Raw genomic sequence first — 19,883 nt, forward strand, 5'->3', positions numbered from 1 at the left:
CTAAGTAACTGCCCATTTCTTTGAGAATATTCCATCTTTAGGGGAGGATTCCTGTCCTTTTACACAGTCTCTGTTTTCTCCGGCTTGTTTTCTGTTGCTCTGTTTAGAGGCTTCCCCCATGTCTGATCTCATCTCCATGCGCCCCGCACACAGGGCAGGACCGTGGCGACTGTGGGCGTCAGACCAGGCTGCTCCGTCCGGCCGTGCAGCAATAAAGCACAGGTTTCCCCCCAGCCCACGACATGCTTGGAACCTAGTGCAGAGACACGCGGGTCTGGGCATTCGGGACACAGATGCCCACCCGGCCCTCCTGTCTGCCCTTGGCCTTCAGGGACCCTGTGGTTCGTTTCCCCCAGAGAACACTTGGCTCAGCCTATCACATCTCGGGGGAAAGGGGCTGCTTCATCCGGCCCAGGATCGGAGTGGTCGATGGAGGGGTCCTGCCCCTCTGCACAGGTGAAGCCAGTCTCCCAGCTGTCAGATCCATCGTCGAAGGTGTCTGGTGAGACCAGTTCTCAAGGTTTAGAGGATCCAGAGTCAGTTCTCTCGGGGGCGACTACGATGCCGCTGCTGTTGGGGGCAGGCGACTGACCACTGGAGCAGACAGTCCTAGATTCTTGGCTCTGCTGCTTCCAGAATTCCACGGCTGCCCCCCAACTCCATCATTTTTCCCAGGGTCCCTTTGCCTGTGAGAACCAAAAGCTTGGCCATCACTTCAGGGAGTTCTTCAAGGCAGCATGCGCTAATAAGCGTGTTCAACTCTTTCTCGAACTTGGACATTGCCTACTTCATTCTAAAGAAACGAAAAACGTGGTTCTGTCCTCCCTCTACGATGTGAGACCCCATAGCACGGCCCGAGCCCTCGTGGCGAACCATTCCCCTGCCTCTCCTCCTACAATCCCTCACCCACGACCATTCTCCCTCGCAGGCCCCCGGCGCGACCCAAGTTCCACCCTCTCCTCCGAGTCACTCCTGACCAGCCCGGAACTCAGGGCCGTCTTCCTTGGAGGACTCTGCACTGTTCGATACTTGGTACGGACTGTGTCAACCCTAGCTTACGGGGAGCTTGGCTTTTGAATAGGCATTTCCCTTACTTGTGTTCTCCTTGACTTAGGGACCTGGCTAAGGGACCTTATAGCCATCACCCTAAATCCCCACTGTGCCAAGTGACGGGGTGGGTCTTCAGTGCCTCTGTTCGAGGGACGAGTGTTGGTGACACCTCTGGTGCGGCCCCCCCGTCCTCAGCCTCGATTCTACCAGCATCTGGCTTTCCGCCAATGTGCGCTGTCCCCTCTTCCTCCGCAGAACAACGCCTACTCTCTTGGCCATTTACAAACTAGGATGTTGAGAACGTTAGGATAAAATTATCTCAAGAACCAAGCTACCTCTTGGCAGTAAGATTAGAAAACTGCTCTGCTCTATAAAACACAGAGACTCTATTTTAGCTAAAAATCTCAAGTAGTTAACAAGGTTCCCCAAAGTGGCCAGGCCCTTACGAGCCCGTGTCCCGTGTGACGACGACCGCTCTCTAGGAGCTGTGAAGTCTGGCCGGGGAAGGAGCCTTGGAAATCACCGAGCCCACCTTTCCAGCTGGAAAGCGAAGGAACTGAGGCCAGAGAGGTTAAGTGACGTGCACGGGCCCAACCCAGCCGTCCGCATCAGAGCAGACTTCCTGTCCACGAAGCAGGCACCTCTCCGTCAGGCGCAGTGAGGGTCCAAATGAACAGCCACCAGAAAAGCACCTGTCCCGGGAGCCCGTCCATACCCTGCAGCCCTGCCCTCACAGCAGCTCGTGCCTCCTGTCCCCGTTGGCTGGAGGAGCGAGCCCTGGGGCAGACCCGCACAAGCACACACTGCTGGGGGCTACGGGGCCAACAACTTGCTCTTGCTGAAATTTACACGCTGGCACCAACACTCCTGCCCCGAAGGACCCTGGGCCACACTGAGCACTGGCCACGACGTCCACACAGACGAAGAGACTGAATGCCGTGGAGGCAGCCGCCAGGACAGCGTCGTTGGTGAGGGAGCGCTCCTCTTGGTCCCACCGCAGGCACGGATGCCGTGGTGGCCCTTCGTGTGCAGCAGCACCGGGTACCCTGACAGTCCCTCACAAGGGCAGCGCCGTCCCCGCCGCTGGGCCTCCAGCAGCACGCGTCCCGCACCTGAGCCATTCAGACGAGCAGGAAGAACCGAGAGGCAAGCGGCTTGCGTGTTTGTGCTGGGGGCAAATTCCCAAGAAAACCCACAAAACAAGAAGCTGAAGATTTCCTTCTTCAAATTCGTGCCGGGCCGTCCCCTGTCCGGTGCTCAGGACATGGCACTTGGTCTCGATGCGGTCAAGGTCCTGGTATGGCTGAAGACGGGGATGTGTGCAGGTTTGCTCGGGCTGGAGGGGACCCATTCGGACACCGTAGCTCCTGTATACGAGAGAGACATTTCACGCACATACACAGCCGCACGTGCTCCAGGCAAAATATGCCTTGGATAGAAACTGTGAAGCTTCTTAAATATGCATTTTCTAATAAGCTGTTGCAAGCAGAATGCATAAGCTCTTCCTCCACACGGATTTTCAAAGCCGCTCCACAGTTTAATGGGCATCAGGCGGCAAACGATGAGCCTTAAAATCTGGCCATTATGGGGAGGATTAAACATGTTTTCTTCACCACGTAGCCCTGGTTTTAATTTCTGTGGCGATGACCAGCTACACGCTGCTGTGCGTGTACACTGTTTGGTCGCAGTGCAAGCGTACAAGCCAATCCACGCGCCTCTGGGGCTTCCCACCCCATCTTTGGGGAACATCCCAGCGGGACGAGGTATGTTCATTCCTTATTTACTTTCCAGCGTCCCGAGAAACCCTGCGCCCACGGAAGCAGCCCACGGACTGCCTCACCAGGCTCGCCGCCCTGCGGGGAGTTGGCAGCGCGCAGACCCGGCCCGGGCGCCACGGTGCACTGTCACCGGGCACCGCCCTCCTGGCTGCGGGTCTCCGCGCTCGCGGGGACTGTCCGCTGTCGCCCCTAAACCCAGGTGACAAGACAGGCGAGACTTCCTTGAAGAGGCTCCACTCGCGTCCAACAGGCGATTCTCCCAGAGGCTGGGGAAAAGCCGCGCCACCGCCCTGTTTTCTTCAAACAAGGGGGAGTGACAGTGCACGGGAAAGGTGCTGTGACAGCCAGTTGGGGACGTCCGCCACGCTCCTCCGTCAGGATCCGTCCTGGCTTCTCTGAACGTGGCGTGGCCGTCCCATCCCATCTCTCTCTAGCCCCTTCGTCTTCGCGAGCAGGCTGGTGGCCTCGGAGGCAGCAGGGTGCTCAGGGAGGCTGCGATGCTGGCTGTGGCCGTTCAGGTTCCTCGTCAGAAGGGCCACAGCAGGCGTGGCCGGGGCAAGGGGCGGCGGCCCACTGCTTCGTTTAGGGGCGACACCCCCGGGCGTCTTCTCGGACGTGAGGTCCCCGTGTGTGCGGGCGTGGGAGCCAGCTCCATCTCTAACCTCCCGGCGGTAGGTCCTCCCCTCTCTGCTTCGCTGGCTGCTCAGGTCTTTGGGCAACAAGGAGAAGGACCGCCTTCCAGGCCACACTGCACGCGGTCGGGCCTCCGTGTGGTCCACGCACTTGTGTTATCAAGCAGTGGGCTCACGGGCACTCAGAGACGAGGCGTTCCGGTGGAAAGCCTCTAATCCTCCCCAGGGATGCCCCATGCTGCACTAACAAGTACTGAGGCTTCCTTGTGGCCCCAGCACTGTGTCCGTGGGAAGGGGACAGGCTCCTGGAGAAACCTTCAGACGCAGACCGGCGTGCTCCCTGCATCAGGGTAGGAGCCGAGGTGTAGAACTTCTTTTTGTAAGAAATGCAGCAGCGCCTCGGTCACATGGTGTGGAAACCCTGCAGGGGGCCTGGAGAGGGGAAGCCGGTGCCCGCAGACCCCAGCCGGGCGCGGTCACCGGACGCCGACGCGGTGCCGGCTTACCATGCTTGGGGCTGTCACGTGGCTCTCCAGTCAGTCCGTCCCCACATTTAATAATCCCAAGTTGACAAGAATGTTTTGTATCGGTTTCCCCCCAAACTGCCTACCTCTCCTCCCTCTGAATAGAAAGATAAGTCTTATTCCTATAAATGTCAAGGTTCTCATTTTGCTTGGGATGTGAACGCCGCTGTGGGACCAGAGGGCTGGTCTGGAAGCTTCCTCACAGACTGTAGGCCCTGCTGGGAGTCGCTCTGGAACTACGGGGCTCAGGTTTCTCGACTGAGAAGACAGTAGACCCCTCCCACCCTCAGTGCCTTCAAAGGTCTGGAGTGAAGGACCACGGACCAGGTGTCCCTGGGGCCCCAGGAGCACCGAGATGATGGCAGGGGGACATCCCTGCTCTCTGAGGCTCACGGGCTTGGCCATCTGAAGGCTGGCCCTGGAGAGACGAGAGGGAGCTGCCGGCGGTCCTGGCTGCCTGGTGCACAGTCAGGAGCAGAGCGGTCCGGGCGGAGGCCAGGCCTGGGGCTCACTGAGGAGGGCTGCCCCCCCAGCCCGGGCTGTGGCTCAGACTCCAGGGCAGTTAGCCTTCGGGTGGAGACCTGCCACCGGGAATAATTGTTTCTGCTAAAAGGACGCTTGATGTCTCACGGCAGGGCTGAGAACCCTGTGGGCTTTACTATTTCTGGTGCTTCTGTGGCCACGTGACGGGAAGATATAGGCAGCCAGCAGGTCAGGTGCTCCGTGCCCCGCGGCCTGGTGGCAATTCTGTTCCCAGCAGCTCCGGGGGCGTTTGCGGGACGGGGAGACCCGGGCTCAGCTCCCGCCAGCAGTGAGCGCAGCGGCCACGCCGCCTGTGGGAACAGAGGGGCCTCGGCGGGCAGGAGCCTGTCCACCCGGATACGTTCGCTTGCTTTGCTTCTGGGAAATGCCCGAGCGCCACAGAAACTCTTCAGTGTTAGAAATCGGAAAGATCCGCCCCAAAATGAGGCGTCTGGACTCGTGTATCTGACCACCCATCAGACGTGCTAAGCTTGAAGCTGCGGTTCAGGCCGTGAGGGGCTGCGTGTCGCCACAGCTGCTCTCCGGGGCATGGGAGGCGAGGCCCCGGGCTGCGCTCATGGAGAAGGACCCTCCCTGGCATCTCAGCTTCTCGGGCTGCGCTGGTGCTCCGTGCGCCAGCCACGAGCGGAAGGACGACGAAGTCAGATGGGCGCCAGGCTGCGGACAGAGGCACCAGGAGAAACAGGGCCGAGGCGGTGCCGGCGCCCGGAGTCCTGTCCCTGGGGCCAGAGCAAGGCCCGCGACCACCCCGAGCTTCTGCGTCTCCAGTTACAAGAGTGTGAGGGAAGCTTCTCGTGCACGAAGGGGGACCCCAGGCTGCAGGTGCGGCCCCGGGCGGTGTGGGATGAAAGTGGAAATGCCACCCGGGGCTCAGACACACGCCCGGCCCTTGCCATCTCCTCCGGGTTCCCGAGTTGGTCCTGGGCGTGCACCAGGGCGCCGCCGGCCTCTAGGCCGCACTGGCCCCCACTCTCCGGCTGGCAGCCCCTCCCCTCCCAGACGCCTCTCCTCCCCGCTCCCCTGCGCCTCAAGCTGCGACCAGCCGACCACGGGGCCTCCGGGTGCTGTTCCTCCCTCCCTGCCCCCTCGCACACGGCGGGGCCCACAGGGTCTGCTGGTGCCCCGCTTGCCATCCCGACGCTGTGCGCACGTGTGGGGACCTTCCACAGCTTCACCGTCACTGGCCGTCCTCCTGCACCTGGGCCCTGCCGTGGGGGCTGCTGCAGTCCCAATGGGCAGCTTGCTTTTCTGTCCTCCCTGGGCTCCCTGCCCACCGGCACCCTTGGGGGCTGACACCCTTGCCCACGGCCCTCCCTGCGGCCTAGTGACTCCTGTGCCCGGAGTCCGCACTCAGGCACGGGCAGAACCGGCCATCCCGGTGGCCTGGGTCCCGGCCATTGCTGCCGTCGCCTTCAGCACTTAGCGGGCGGCGGTCTCACTGCGGGGGCTTCCCGGTGGGCTCCGCCGACTGGCTGAGGAGACGACAGCGGGAGGCTCCCCCGTGGGCCAGGCCGGTCCCACGTTCCCCCACCCGAGTGCCCTGCCGGCCCTTCGCGGGCCAGTGGAAGGCTCCCCTTGCGAGCACGGACGAACCCAGTGGACGAATGTGGCCTTGTCCCTTCTCTGCCCCACCGTCCCCCGCCGTAACTCCTTCAGGGCACTTGGGACCTCGTGCCATCTGCGTGTCTCTGCAGAGAGCTGCCTGTCCTCTGGGGTGAAGCACTTCCTCCCTGTACCGTGCTCCTCCTCACACAACAGCCCCAGAACCAGGGCGCGGAGGCCCAGCATGAGGACGGTGACCCAGGAGCCTTCTCTGTGGGAAACTGAGGCAGAACTCACCTGTGCCCCATCTGCTCACCAACTCTTCCATTTTTCACTCATTTTCTCATTCAGAGCCCTCCTGTTTCCCACGTAGCCTGGCTTTGGGCGCTCAGTGAGCAGCCGCCACGAACCAGCGAGGGAGACCGTCCGTCCACTTTGGGGGTGCTGAGGGCGGTCCCTGTGGGAAGGAGAGCGTACACAGGGCAGGAGCTGCCATCACGGAAGGCAGCAAGGAAGCAAGCGCCGTTCTTCAGGCACAGAGGAATCCGCTGGTCAGAGGCTCGGTGAGGCAGATGCCGCAGAAAGGGAGGCGTCCTCTAGCAGGGGTGACGCCGAATGTGGACTCAGCCAGAAGTCTGGTGTCTGTCCCTGTTTTGCCTTGACGGGGGTGGGGGGCTTGGGTTAGGGGGTGGAGTGAAATGTTCCAGATCCTTCTGGGACTTGGAGCCAAAGGTGGGCAAAAAAAAAAGTCCCCTAACTTGCATTTTCCAAAATGTCAAGTCTGGAACTTGTGTCCAAGCCGTGTCTTAGATGGGGGTCCGCATGCGTGGTGCCCGCTGTGTCGATGAGTGACACGAGAGGGCTTTAAAATGGTCCCTGAAGCCCTGTCTCTGGCTCAGCATCACTGAGCATGCGGCACAGGATGTGTGTGGAGCCGGGCCCTGCTCTAGAGGGTCCCCGCGGGTGCTGGCGTCCGCAGGGTCGTCCCACCGTCCTCCGCCCTCAGCCCCGCTGATGCGCAACTGCACATCCGTGTCAGGCCACTCACCTCACACTACAGCGACCTCCAGAATGGGGACGTGAGCTAGATGGTGGGGTGTGCCCACGAGTTCTTGGGGTTCACCCAGCGGAGCATCATCCCGGGGGTCCGTGGGGTCACGTGACCATGCACCGGCCTCCAGGTAGCTCCAGGAGCTCTGGGATTTCCCAAAGGAGCAACTGGCTCAGTCTTCCCGTCGGGCTGCAGGTCCAGCCCCCTCATCTGCTCACTCCTGCGGGGTCCCCCTGCTCCAGGAGGCAGTCGCTGCGTCGTGCTGTCTGTCTGTCCGCTGCAGTCCTTACTGGGTGTGTCTCAGGCTATCGCCAAGGGCAGGGCTCAGCAGCAGCCCCAGGAAGGTTCGCGGAACCACCACCTGGCCTGCCCACCGTCAGGCGGGGCTCTCTGGGCAGCTCGGGGCCGCGACAAGCCACCTCCCAGGAGCCACAGAGGCCGTAGGTAGATGGCGCGGGGAGGCGGCAGGACGGCGTGAGGCATCGCTGGGCCTGGCAGCACCTGGACTCTCAGTCGTCCCGAACCTACAGAGACTTCTGTAGGATGGTCAAACCCGGAACTCAAGCAATGGAAAAAGTAATCTAAGAAAATGCTCTCAAAGTACTCCACACGGTTTCTTATTTTCAGGGGGAGAAAAGCTATAATTCTATAATCTAGAAACCTGAATTTTAACTAGATCTATTCTGTATTGTGCCACATACTTAACTGATATTAAGGAATCAACCCTGATAATTCTTGGGGCATCGGGCAGAGACGGAGCCCAGGTGTCCTCTGTGATGGCCTCCAGAGCCCACGCCGTGCTCAGTGCTCAGGGCATAGGTGCCCAAGGCGAGATCCGTGTTCTCCAGGAGTCCAGGGTCCAAGGCAGTGGAGGAGAGCAGGCCTGGACATGCTAAGTCGCCCCCAGCACGTCCTCTACACGCCCCTGCCGGGCACGCTGCCAGCTTACAGCTTTCCTCCAGCAGCCGGGACGGCAGCTACGGCGGGGGCTCACGCACCTAACCCGTTCCCAGAGAAGGAATTAACCAGGCTTCTGGCCACCGGTCGCCCTGTCTCTGCAAAGAGCTGGAGGGCGTCCCAAAGCCTGCAGTGGCAGAAGCAGGAGCGGCCCCGGGATCTGTGGCACAGATGGACCACCAGCGTCCTCAGACTTTGAAGGATGAGTTCGACCAGAACGCATCCAGATGCACGGCCTGGCAGGCCTGCTCTCTGCTGCGTCGCCCCAAGCTCAGACGGCTTCAAGGGTAGATGGCAGGCAACACCGCTCGTGGAGACACAGGGCAGGGAGGGCCTGGGCTTACGTGCTGCTCTGTCCCTTCCCCCGACAAATGAAGCTGGGACAGTTTAGGGGGCTGCCGTTATACCTGGTGACAAGAAGAGTCCCTTCTCCTCCTGAAGAGACACGACAGGTGAGAGGCAGGGACGCCTCGGGTGTACTCGCCACCCACGTTCCAGCACAGCAGCCCTGACGCGGGCGCTGGAGAGCCTGGTCCCTCGTCAGCTCATGGGGACAGACACAAGCAGGCCATGGGGCTGTTTGCAGGGCGGCAGACACAGGACTCAGAGGAAAGGCACCGCCATGAACCCCAGGCTGACGACAGGCATGGCCGTAGACATGCCCGCAGGCAAGGCGGAGGGCAGGCAAGGTGACCGCCCACCTTCTCACGTCCCTGCACAGACGCGTTTCTGCTTCAGGCTTTGGTCGGGCCACCTGGCTCCTTCTTTGCTGCCCACGCTTGGAGTTCCAGCCCGGGCAGGGGGCAGGGAGGACTGAGTCGGGCGACCGTGACAGAGAGGAGAAGGTGCGCTGCCCTTTCTGCCTGGCACGAAACACTGCCCACTGCTTCTGTTCAGCGGTGGGCAGAACCACCCCGGGGCTCTGGGAGGAAGCGGGGGCTCTGGGAGCAGCTTGTCCGAACACGGAAGGAAATCTTTCTCTGCGCAGAGGAAGCCGTGGCCTCCGTCTTCCAGAATTTGATGGAAAAGGCATCGTTGAAAATCACAATCTTTAAAAAAAAAAACCTGATCCTTTTATAAATGGCAAAATTCCTTTTCCAGTAGGAAAGAAGTGCTTTAGGAACCAGTATCTTCTGTTCTCTGCAGTGTGACGAGGGCAGCCTTCTGGTCTGCTGAGGGGAACAGACACGGATTCCTTCTGCGGGAAAGAACTGAAAACCACATGTTCCTGTTCTTCAAGTCTAGGCTTCTCCTTGGGACAAGGCACCCCATGAAAAGATCGAAGTCATAAAAGACGATCTGCAAGGATACTTATCACAGTGTTGATAACGCGAAAAGGTTCCAAAAAACTCCGTCCTGTCCAGCCATCGGAGCGGAGCTGCACCGAGTGCCAGCCGGCCGCGGGCTGGAGGCCGGCCTTCGACGGAGACATGGAAACCTTTCACAACATAGGAAAAGGCTCGTTACGAGGCTACGTAAAAATAAAAAAAAGACATACAAATTTAACCCCAGAGGCTGATTTGGAAAAACAACAAGAATGTATCAGAATCCAAGAAAAAGCGGGGCGGCCGTGGTTAGGGGTGTCCGCAGGTGCCGCCACCGTTTCCTCCGGCCCCTCGCCCTTCACCTCCAGTCCACAGTGCGGGAGACGAGCTGCCCCACCGTGACTCGGGGTCACCTGTGACCCCCGCAGTATTTCCCGGGGCCACGCTGGTGAATCAGAGCCCCTGGGGAGGGTCCGTGGAGAGTCGGAGAGAGCGTCTGAAAAGCAAACTCCTCTTCATCTCCAAGCTCTGAGGCTCGCAGAGGGCTGAGCTCCTGCCCCGCGCGGGCTCCCCCCACTCCCCCACCGGCTCATTGGCAGCCAGTGTCCTTGCGTCCCTGGCACACTGTGGACCGACACCGGCGGGGACAGGAGCGACTGGGTGCTGGAGCCCAGTCCCCTCCTCTGCCTGCACACCCCCCTTCTTTCTGTTTGCTAGAAGTCAGTCTGGGTTAATGTAAGAAGCGTCCTTGAGGGAAACCGCGCTCGCCTCCTTCGAGGCTCAGAGCACAGGCAGCACCTGCCGCCATCAGCGGGGCTTTCTGCGCGGCGCACGGGGTGAGCTGGGGTGGGGGGAAGGATTCCTCCCAGGCAGGGACAGCAGCCCAGGAGGACCGGCCCGTGGGGTCGGTGCCACCGCCCCAGGACCCAGGATTTCTGAACCGGAAAGTGCTTCGCATGGTCCTCCTGGTATTGTCGCTGTTATGAGAATAATGACGCCCGTAGAGGAGCTCCCACGGGGAAAGGGGAAGGGGCTACAGCAGCATCCGGATGTCCGCTGGCCAAGACCCTTCTTGGCAGCCACCAGTACTGTCCCGTGTCCTACCCAGGAGCCACGTCTCCCCAGAGCAAACCATGCCTACAGCCACGCTCCTGCCCCATGCCTGTGCCCCTGACCTGCCCCATCTGCCCCCACACCCTCTGCTGCATGCCTGTGCCCCCAACAGGAGGGCGTGGAGCGAGCAGACAAGGGACGCTGTGCCTATATGCGTCCCCACCAAGACGGAGTCTATGCTCCCGGACTCCGTGCCAAGCAGCTGCTGTGTAAGTGACGGCCAGGCCTGCAGGTGAGCGAGCCCAGACCACGGCTGCGGCGGTCGCACCAGCACCGCCATCTGGTAGACAGTTCCCCGACGGCGCCTCTCAGCTCAGCTGCTTTCCAGAGGGGGAGACAGCACAGCCAGAGCCGGCTGCCCTCCACATCCGGCCCACCTGTTCTCAGGGGAGCTCAGCTGCCCCATTCACGAGCCGCAGACGGGCGGAGGGGCTCGCCGCTGCCCCAGCGCACCACTGAATCGCTCTGCATTGTTTACGAACAGAATTTCTTCCAAGATGCTCATGTCCCCTCTCTCCCTGGAGCTCTAGGAAATGCACCCCCTTGTACGGGAGGCGTACCTGCGCGACGTCGCGTGGAACGTCCGCTGGTGTTCACAGCCCGCGGAGCAGCTGCTACGGGACGGCAGTGCATCTTCTGAGTCCGTTGACTCATCCGAGCGGAGAGCAGCGCCTGAGGATTCACCCCGAGGCCTGCGAGGGCTCATGGAGACACCGGGTCCGGGCAATCCTCTGTGAGTGAGGCGGGCGAGCGCCCCTTCGGCTCCCCACGGCCCCAGGGCACGTCCCCCGCCCCTCCTAGCCCAGCCCGCGCCCTTCAGTACCCTGTGCTCCTCTCAGGCGCAGGCTGCGGGGCCGAAACCGTCAGGCAGCCTCTCTGTGCGGCTCCCAGACGGCGGCCAGGCACAGGGCACGCACACGGGGCGGGCCCGGCTTGGGGCTCCGAGTGGCCCAGGATCTCGGAACCCCTCCCATTTGCATAACACGACACCCAGAGACGGCCCTGGAGGGGTCCCCATCAGGGCAGGGCCGAGTCTGTCCTGACCCCGTCCCTTCTGCGCACACCGTGTCCTCGATGGTCAGTCTCACGACTCTACAGAAGGGACAGAGCAAAACGGAGGACGACTGTCCTCAGGTAGTTAGAAGTCATCCTCCTCGGCCACAGGAAGGCTCTGGGAGTGACGCCAGCGGCGGCACCATCGGGCTCATGGTTGGGGGCTGCGGGGGGCCAGTCCACTTCCTCTGGTTCCTGGAAAACGCTGAAAACACATCACGGTCACAGACAGGGCTGAAGTCTGTGCAGTGGGATGTCAGGTTGTCCTGTGGTGTCTGCCCAGGTCTGCGTTTGGTGACTAGACTTTCGGGGACCTCCCACCACTGGGGAGCCGAGAGGAGGATGGGTTTGTTCAGGTAGCTTCTGGCACGTACGATACCGGCAGACTCCACCGGACCCGGCCTCTGTCTGGCGTACACACCTGTTCCTGGGGGCAGGGGTTCTCCAACTCGGGGAGCAGGAGGATCTCCTGGGGAGGCGAGTGCTGGGCCTCACCCCCTAGCATCTAAGTCAGCAGGCCTGGGGTTGGGGCTCAATGCGTTTGCCTTCTAGAAAGTTCCTGGGTGATACTGATGTTCTGGGTTACAGAACTCTGCTTTGAGAAGCCTTGCCTCAGGGGAAGCTGACCCAGCCTCTTAGCTCCGGGGATGGGCTGGACGGTCATGAGGACGGTCATGGGTGCTGTTCGGGGATGGCTCGGGGACGGCCGAGGCCACTCATGGAGCATGAGCGCGGGGATGACGGTGTCGGCAGCTTTCGGGGAGTTCTTCTTGTTTTTTCAAGTTTCTAGAAAGGCCTCCTCCTGCCTTCTCTGTCCTGTGATGCGTAAGCACACGGGAGCCGAGAGCTTTGCCACGGAGGTGCTGGATGATGGAGCAGAAGCCCCCGAGTCCGGCTCCCGGCTCCCAGGTTACATGAGACACACAGAAACTCTTCAGAGCAAAGTCCCACAATCTCCCTGAAGTGGTGAGATGTTCGAGCCAAGCGAGCACTTATTCCCTCTGCCTTTTACTAATTCGGGCAGGAGCAGTGTGCTGGGGTTTGGGGTTGCAATCGTATTTTGGGGTCTGATGTTTGAAGCACCGTTTTCTCTTTAGGACACGAATACAGAGAAGCAGGAGAAGCGAGTGCTTCCCACATCAGCCCTCGCAAGAGTCCTGGAAGTGCTCGTGACGGCAGCGACGGGGGATGTCTGAGTGCGGGTCACAGTGCTGCTCGCTGGGCCGTCCCTCCAAAGTCACTGGTCGTGACACCGAATCCGGACGCTGCCAGCTGCTCCTGGAATCCTCGCCCAAGTGCACTGGGATCCGGCGAGGGGGCTTCCCCACCCCGAGCCTGCCCCCCAAGCCCCGGCCACCACCCTCACTCCCTAACTTGGGGAACGTGCATCCTGCAGCGTGGGGAGTCCCGTGTCGGCCCTGGCTGTCCCTGGAGGAAGAGCCACCAGCTGTGGCTGAGCCCTGGGGGTCGCCCCACAGCTCAGCCCCTCCGGCCTCCTTCCTCAGCTCCTCGGGAGCCCGCCTCTCCGCACATGCCCTCTAGAAAGCGGCTGCCCTGTATTTGCCATCATCCCAACGCAGATGGTGGCAGTCAGAACGGAACTGTGGGTGTTTCGGGGGGTAAACCCAAGACAGTAACTGTGGACATACCAATTTCTGATGAATATTGTATGCAAGTTGCAGAGCCGTGTTTATATGTTAATCACGAGCCGAGAAGGGAGACCAAGACGATAACTGCTACACGAAGACTCGGCCAGCACCGGTGGTGAACGTCACGTACGCACGTTCCTGGCTGAGGCTGGCTGACACTGCCTGCAAACGCCCGCGGGCCTTCTCTTCGAATGTGGAGTTACTTAAATCTAGGTTTGCCTGCGGCACAGATATGCCCCGCAATGTGTGACATGTTTTGTTTTTTCCATTTGAAACACACGGAATCCATCACACTGTGCTCTACCGTGTGTAATGGACCAAGCAATGGCCAGAGACCTGTCCGTCTGGGCAGACGTCCCGCGGACCAGCGCAGGCAAATTGCTTTTTCAGGATAGTGGCCAGCGAGCTTCTTAAGGACGTATTGTGACAATAAAGGTTAAGAGCTACCTCAGTCTGAAAAGACCGTGCCTGAAGCTCGTGTGTTTGCACACGTCCAGCTAAGAGTCAGCCGTGAATGACGCGTCTGGGGACCCACTGCTCCGAGCCTACTTCACACAGGAAGTCCTGGGATCTCAAAATCCTGCCTCCATGGGCTGCTGTGCAGCCATCAGACTGGTGTTAAAATGTAAGTGCCCGAACTTCCGATTTAAAAAGCCAGTGACACAGGACAAAAGACAGGCACGCCCTAAAGGTCACGGACGGGGTGACGGCAGGCACAGCGATGTCTCTCCAGGAACAAGGGGGAGTTCTTTACTCGCGTGGGTTCGTGAAGCAGAACACGGCGGACCGGCTGAGCGGCTTCGTGCACAGAATGTTTCATAAACGCCCCGCAGTGCGCCCTGTTGTACGACCGCCGTACATTAATTAGAGAAGCCGGCAAACACCGCCGTGTGCTCTGCGCACCCCAGCGAATCTTCATTTTTCACACGCAGGGCCTTGCTAATTAAAATCAGCTTTGCAATTAAATGTGGAAAATTGTGTTAAACTTTCAAGCGTACTTAGGAAAAAATGCAATTATTTTAGGGCATTTTATTTTAATGCAAATGAAATTTCTATCAATATAAAACCGGCAAAAGGGAGGTACAGAGATCCCTGCTTCTCTCTCTGCCTTCCTCCCTGTTTCTTCTTCTTCTTCCTTTTTTTTTTTTTTTTTTGGGTTATAGATGCTTCTCTCACTCGCACGTCGCAGTGCTCCTCTCTCTCTCTCTCTCTCTCTCTCTCTCTCTCTCTCTCTCTCTCTCTCGCCAGTACCTGGCTCTGTTCCAAGGCTTTAGTGCGTGCTCTCTGTTGAGGCATGGATAATACAGCCCCGGGCTGCCGGCAGAATCCAAATGAGGCGTGCGTGCATCAGGAAGCAAGGCCGACGTCAGCTGCGGAGCGAGCTCCGGGAAGACGGGCCGTCATTCACCCCCGGCCACCGCCATGCCGGTCACACCGGTGGGTGCGGAGCTGTGCGGACGGGGGGTCTGAATGAGGAATGTGACAACAAGCCAGGGAGAATCTGATGATTTTCTAATAAAAAAGAAAAGCTACCATTTGAGCTTTTAATTTTAAAGTTTCAAGATCCATGGATTTGACTCTGGATTTTCTGAATTGGGGAGGATTCAAGTAGAACGCCCACACCCGTCACCTAGCTCCCGGGGCTTGCTGAGTGGGCGAGACTCTGACGCTAAACTTCAGGCGCAACTTCCACCAGACCCTGCGCTCAACAAGCAAATCATTTAAAAAACTGAAGTGAAGGGCAAACATAATCCATTAAGTTGCAGAAGTAAATCCAGAGGGGGACAAGACAGAGAAGTGAAGAAGGAATCATCATTAGGGCTTCCTCCCTCCCTCTCTCTCTCCTTCCCTTGTTAGAAGCTTATACAAAAATCGCTATTCAGAAAAAAGTAAGCAAATCCAGTTATCTCAAATGTTCCAGTATGTGTATGACTAGAACAAAAAAAGGCTAAAATTTAAACTCCTGTACATGGTTTAGAATTAATCTGTGAAGATGTAAATAAATTTTTATTGTTCCTGTTTCTAACTGGTATTGGGAAAAATGAAAAAAAAACTTTAAGAACAGTAAACTGGCCACTGTTTTCATGATAAATTCAGTTTACAGAGGTCCACTCCTTTCTAAACATTGTTTGACTTTGTCTTTACCGCAGACAATGTTTTGACACTTGGCATTTTGCTCACATCTTAGTTCAGGCAATGCTCCGGGTTAATGACGCCATCTCTTCATATCAGGTAGTTGCTCTGGGAGGGGACGTGGTGGGGAGCAGAGCCGAGGGAGCTTGGGAAGCTCCTGTTCCTGAACTTGGGTGGCTAAGACTGTGGAAAACCCACTTAGGATGCCCAAGAGTGAGTTTTCCCCTGTGCAGAGGAAGCCTTGGGTTTGGACCCACGTTCAAGATCCAAGACCATCTCTAGCCTCCTGTAAGCACCGCTAAGAAGACTCGCACTCAGAGGAGTGGAACGTGCTGGCCCAGCACAAGGCCATATGGCTATGGGCCCAAAGGAAGAGGTCGGGCTCACCGCGGCCAGAGGAGCCTGCGTCAGTACTTCGGTTCTAGCGGGAGAACTATTGCTGGCCCTGGTGGCAAGGTCCACAGTGTCTCTGTCGTATCACACGCCAGCAACCCAGAACCTCAGGTGGGAAAGCGGAAGTCAGATTCACGTGTCGAGACACTACCAGTGTTTCTGAAGACAAGTGTCTGCTACACTGCTGAGACCCACGAGAGGCCTGGTCTCTCCAGGGCGCAAGACAGTGACTGAGCGTGGGCTCCCGCTCATCTGTGTATGGGAGTGTGGACGTGTTCATCGCGGATGCCCGGGAGCCGAAGCAAGTCTTCCCACAGAACAGAAACCTTCGTTTCCTTCGTTTTTGCCTCGGCTCCCGGAAGACTGAGAACGCAATGTAAGACTAGACCCAAACCTCTGATACATCCTGGGTTTCTGGTAAAATTATGTTCCTACTTCCCTTATGTTTTCCCTCATTTATCTCGCCTCAACTTTTCATTGTGCTTACCAGCAACCTCAAACTGTCCGTGAGCTTGAACACAGAGAACACCCCGGACCGGTCACCTTCCGTCTGAGCAGACGGTTCCTGAAGCGACGTGGACGTCTAAGAAACGCGCGTTAGAACGTTAGCTCTTCCATCTCCCCCCATTTTCTACTGGGGTCTTCAATGACAAATCCCTTTCTCACAGTCTTCTCTCCTCCCACAGGTATCACCCTGCAGCTGAGTCTCCTCTAAGCTCGAGGCCCAGTTTCTTACAGACCCACAGCCCACCTCAGTCCTACCAGAAAACGTCACTGACAAAGCCATCAATTCCAGCAGCTCCCGTGGGAAGCCCACGTGGCAATGAGGCCACGTGACCAGCCACGGGGTCTGTGCAAGTGTGTGTCCCACAGAGCGACACTCAGGATTAGGGAAATTGCACTTGATTTTGATTTTCTTATTTTCTTAGGCTAAAAATAAAGATTAGCCTCTAGGTATCATTTTATAAAACTTGGTGTCAAATGTCCTAAAATATTTTTTAAAAATTTACATTGTAGATCCCCCCACTTGCCTCAAATGACTTTTTGTATGTTCAGATAAATGCATCTGTCCATATAGTAAAAGACCTTTTTACTTGCTATGAACTGACATGATATGTGCACAAAATGAAATCATATCCCTAAGAAGCATATATTCACTGACGATTGTATGCTAAAAGACTGAAAGGATGAGTCACTTCATCAAAGCCAAGATGCCACTCTCGTCCTTTCGGCAGAGGCTGGGTCTCGGCGGGGACGCGGCAGCAGAGGTCACACTTGCGCTGTGGGGTGTGTGTACAGAGGAGCTGTCGGAGGGAGAAGCTTCCGAAGCAGGAAATCTCTCGAAGCCAGAAATGATCGAAACCGTACAGACTTGAAACAGCACCAGTCACAAGATGTTAATGTACACGCGAGTCTTGTCTACTGCAAGAAGCACCTTTCCGGTTTGAGAAATTCAAACGTCATCCTTTGGTTGAAAATTACTGGTAATATATAATCACCAGGGAAATGCAAATCAAAACCACAACGAGACCTCACACCAGTCAGAATGGCTAAAATTAACAAGTCAGGAAATGACAGATGCTGGTGAGGATGTGGAGAAAGGGGAACCCTCCTCCACTGTTGGTGGGAATGCAAGCTGGTGCAACCAGTCTGGAAAACAGCATGGAGGTTCCTCAAAATGTTGAAAATAGAACCACCCTGTGACCCAGCATCGCACTACTGGGTATTTACCCGAAGAAGACAAAAACACTAATTCAAAACGATATATGCTTCCTCTGCTTATGGCAGCCTTGTCCACAATAGCCAAGAAGCTGAGGCAGCCCCAGGGTCCATCGACAGAGGACGGTAAAGACGGGGCATGTACACACAATGGGATATCACTCAGCCACAAAAAGAAAAAAATCTTACCATCCGCAACGATGTGGATGGACCTAGAAGGTCTTATGCTCAGTAAAATAACTCAGACAAAGGCAAATATCGTATGTTGAACCAAAAAAAAAAAAAAAAAAGCCAAAGAAACAACCAAACAAAAAACCAGCAACGGACTCATAGGTATAGGGAACAAAGAGGTGGTTTCCGGAGGGGAGGAAGGAGGGGGAGGGGCACAACGGGCGAAAGGGAGTGGGAGGGAGGCTCCCGGCTGTGCACTGAAGTCCTGGCACGCGCAGGGAGTACGGGTCTGCGCTACCGTAGCGCAGCCGTGTGGGGAGTGAGGCCGCACTCATGAGGTACCGGCTGTCAGACCACCGAGCCGTAGCCTGAACCTAACCGAGCACGGCGCGCCGACTGTACGCCGACCGTACTGATACACGCAGACGTCAACAACGAGACTCAGTAAGCTTCCCTTGGTACCGCACTGCCACTCCTCTCGAGAACGGCACACCGGTGACGTCAGTTCTGAGGTATTCGCGTTTATGTAGCAAGTCTGTAAGCATCTCATTCTAAAAGCAAGGGAACCGGCTAGCAGCCCCAGGGAAGCCAGAACCTGTCCCCATCCTGGAAGATTATTCTTCCTCCATGAGCACCACATGACTTATCGCTATTAAAATATCAGGAACTCCAATAGTTACATCGAATATGGTGCATCGTAAAAATTATGACAGCCTTTTAATTTAAACCATTTGTTGAAAAATCGTCTAAATTGGCAATTTCTGTGACCCTTCTCCTGTGTGCCACCTGCATCACCCCCGTAAGATCTGGGGTGTTCTGTCCTCACGCCAGCACCGTGTCTCAAAGGAAAATGCAGCCTGGCTGTCTTCGAGCCGTCCCTAAGCCAAGCTTCAGTTCCTGTTTACACAGGGACGGGACGGCACAGGGAGACCTCGCGGGGACGTGGGCACCCCGAGCTGCATGGGACACACCTGGGGTAAGAATGTGCTTCAACGGGGACGCCTGGGGGGCTCAGTGGGTTAAGCTGCTGCCTTCAGCTCAGGTCATGATCCCAGGGTCCTGGAATCGAGTCCCACATCGGGCTCATTGCTCGGCAGGGAGCCTGCTTCTCTCCCTGCCTCTGCCTGCCTCTCTGCCTGCTTGTGTGTACTGTCTCTATCTCTGGAAAATAAAATCTTTAAAAAAAAAAAGAAGAATGTGCTTCAACGGATTCTTTGGAGACTTTATAGATTTTCCTGGAAAACTGTGATTAACAAATTACGTCTAGCTGACATCTAATCCAAACTTTGCAGCCAACTGTAATCGTATCTTTTAGTAACAGGATGGTACAGTTTAACTACTGGATAATCAAGACATGATGAAGGGAAAACTCGATTTCATTTATGGCTGGCTAAATTGTTTTTCATTGAAAATATAAGCAATTGGTTTTAAAATTTTTTAGATTAAGAACTTACACGCATATACCTTTATAAGACAACATAAATACTTTAAAGAAACTTCAACTTCAATGCTTAGTAATTTACTATAATACACAGAAGCAATAATAAAATGATAAATTAATGTTTTAAATCACAAAATTCCCTTAAAAACCGACCTGTCATTCCTTTGGTATGTAACAGAAGTCTGATAACCATTTCATCACGGATGCTCTAAAAATTCCGTCTCCTTCAATGCTAGCATGGGGACTTGGGGAGTAATTTGTAATTTTTCCCTTGATTTTACTGAAGGACAATCAAAATAATTGCTTGGTTTTGCCCAGAAATTAATGATCAGCTGAAAAGGAAATAAAACGTCAGGCAGAAAAGGAAGGTCACCCTGAGGTACAGCCGAAACACCTGCTTGAGCTTCTGAGCTTTCGTTACGTGGCTTATAGGAGGAATGACCTCCGTCCTAGCAATCCAGTTTGTGAGAGATTAGCTACAGATGTACGGCAGCGCCTGTAAACACATCTACCTCCTCCTGACCAACACCTGCCACGGAAAGGCACGGCAGCAGTCGTGGCCCAAGTCAGTCTGAAGCTCCACCTCCTCAGACCGTCAGCCTGAGCTGAAGGATGCATTCCCAGCGATAATGACCCCGCCACCTGCCCTCGTAGATGTCCTCCACACCCAACTCTGTATGCACCCAAACCCCACGATTTCCAGGAATGATGTACTCATCCAAGACCCAAAGGCTCCTGAGCGGGATCTGTCTGGACGTAGATCTCCTGCCCTAACCTCCCGCTGCGGACGCCTGGGTGCCAGCTTGGGTTTCCTTTCCTGCAGGAAGATCAAGAAGCTCGGGCTCTCATTTCGCTCCATGACTTACCAC

At 56.8% G+C, this 19,883-nt stretch overlaps 1 protein-coding gene across 12 annotated transcripts in view; it reads right to left on the reverse strand.

Moving 5' to 3' along the window:
• MYT1L (myelin transcription factor 1 like) overlaps nucleotides 1–19,883 on the reverse strand; it is a 394,040-nt gene that overhangs the window by 107,771 nt on the left and 266,386 nt on the right. The window lies entirely within an intron of this gene.

Source organism: Meles meles, chromosome 15 (assembly GCF_922984935.1).
Source record: "Meles meles chromosome 15, mMelMel3.1 paternal haplotype, whole genome shotgun sequence".
Lineage (NCBI taxonomy): Eukaryota > Metazoa > Chordata > Mammalia > Carnivora > Mustelidae > Meles > Meles meles.